Source organism: Drosophila montana, unplaced genomic scaffold, assembly GCF_035044405.1.
Source record: "Drosophila montana isolate Dmon_TW-CO22-7 unplaced genomic scaffold, ASM3504440v1 contig_3502_1, whole genome shotgun sequence".
NCBI lineage: Eukaryota > Metazoa > Arthropoda > Insecta > Diptera > Drosophilidae > Drosophila > Drosophila montana.
In genome coordinates, this window is record NW_026998381.1 from 1 (window position 1) to 2,368 (window position 2,368).

Consider the following 2,368-nt stretch of genomic DNA (forward strand, 5'->3'; position numbering starts at 1 on the left):
GTTGCTATAATTCAATCTTACGTATTTGCTGTATTAAGAACTTTATATTCTAGAGAAGTTAATTAATTATTTATATATATATATATATATATATATTTATAAATAAATGTCTACACATTCAAATCACCCCTTTCATTTAGTTGATTATAGCCCATGACCATTGACAGGAGCAATTGGAGCTATAACTACTGTTTCAGGAATAATTAAATGATTTCATCAATACGACACATCTTTATTTTTTTTAGGTAATATTATTACAATTTTAACTGTTTACCAATGATGACGAGATGTTTCTCGAGAAGGAACATACCAAGGTCTACACACTTACCCTGTAACAATTGGTTTACGATGAGGTATAATTTTATTTATTTTATCAGAAATTTTATTTTTTGTGAGTTTCTTTTGAGCATTTTTTCATAGAAGTTTATCCCCTGCAATCGAATTAGGGGCATCATGGCCTCCTGCTGGAATTATTTCTTTTAACCCTTTCCAAATTCCCCTATTAAATACTGCAATTTTATTAACATCAGGAGTTACAGTTACATGAGCTCATCATAGATTAATAGAAGGTAATCATTCACAAACTACTCAAGGATTATTTTTTACCGTTCTTTTAGGAGTTTATTTCACTATACTTCAAGCCTATGAATATATTGAAGCTCCTTTTACAATTGCTGACTCCGTTTACGGATCTACTTTTTTTATGGCTACTGGATTCCATGGAGTTCATGTTCTTATTGGAACAACATTTTTATTAATTTGTTTACTTCGACATTTAAATAATCATTTCTCTAAAAGACATCATTTTGGTTTTGAAGCAGCAGCTTGATATTGACATTTTGTTGATGTAGTTTGATTATTTTTATATATCACAATTTACTGATGAGGAGGTTAATAGATTAATTATATCAATATAGTATAAAAGTATATATGACTTCCAATCATAAGGTCTATAAATTATAGTATTGATAATTTTTTCAATTCTTGTTATTGCCTCAGTAATTATAATAATTTCATTTATTGTTATAATCTTAGCTTCAATCTTATCTAAAAAAACTTTAGTTGACCGTGAAAAAAGATCACCATTTGAATGTGGATTTGACCCTAAATCATCTTCCCGACTTCCTTTCTCTTTACGATTTTTTTTAATTACAATTATTTTTTTAATTTTTGATGTAGAAATTGCTCTTATTCTTCCTATAATTATTATTTTTAAATTTTCAAATTTAATAATTTGAACAATTACTTCAATTATTTTCATTTTAATTTTATTAATTGGTTTATACCATGAATGAAACCAAGGTATATTAAATTGATCAACTTAAAAATTATAGGGTTGTAGTTAATTATAACATTTGATTTGCATTTAAAAAGTATTGAATTTTCAATCTACCTTATTTAATAGCCCGAATATGAAGCGATATATTGCATTTAGTTTCGACCTAATCTTAGGTAATTTTACCCTTATTCTTTAATTGAAGCCAAAAAGAGGCTTATCACTGTTAATGATAGAATTGAGTAAATACTCCAATTAAGGAAGTATGGTGATCAAGTAAAAGCTGCTAACTTTTTTCTTTTAATGGTTAAATTCCATTTATACTTCTATTTATATAGTTTAAAGTAAAACTTTACATTTTCATTGTAAAAATAAAATTATTATTATTTTTATAAATTACTAAAATAAATTCACTATATTTAAAGATTAATTAATCTCCCCAACATCTTCAGTGTTGTACTCTAAGTATAAGCTATCTAAATATAAAAATAATAAAAAATTTATTAAAATTAAAATTCAAAAAACAAATAATATTAAATAAATTTTTAAATTATTATTATGAATTAAAAATAAAGTTTGAGAATAATTTATTAATTTTTGATACAAATGTTGACCCCCGAAATATTCTGATCAACCCTGATCAAATCTTTTCCCAACAATTTGCCCATAATTTAAAGGAAAATAAATAATTCCATAAGTTCTAATATATGGTATAAATCATATAGAACCCATAAAATTTGTTATATTATAAAAAGTTATTGATTTATTAATTGAATATAAATTTCTTACTGAAATTAAATAACCAAATACACCTCCAAAAATACACACAAATAAAGTTAATATTTTTAAAAAAAAAGGTAAACAAATTATATAAGGTACAGGAAAAATTAATCAATTTAATATTCTACCCCCAATAATTCTTATAATTAATAAGCCTAATATCCCTCGTAATATCACTCAACCTTCATCATTTAATACATTCAAACTTCTACAATTTAAATCTCCTGTTATTGAGTAATAAACTAACCGAAATGAATAACATACAGTTAAACCCGTAGAAAAAAAATATAAAAAGAAAGAAAATAAATTAAT

General features: G+C 24.4%; 2 pseudogenes; one reads left to right on the forward strand and one right to left on the reverse strand.

Annotated features, from left to right (window-relative positions):
* Window positions 1–106: 106 nt before the first annotated feature.
* On the forward strand, window positions 107–908 carry LOC135435073 (cytochrome c oxidase subunit 3-like; annotated as a pseudogene).
* Window positions 909–1,702: 794 nt separating this feature from the next.
* LOC135435074 (NADH-ubiquinone oxidoreductase chain 5-like) lies at window positions 1,703–2,362 on the reverse strand (annotated as a pseudogene).
* Between the last annotated feature and the right edge of the window lie 6 nt (window positions 2,363–2,368).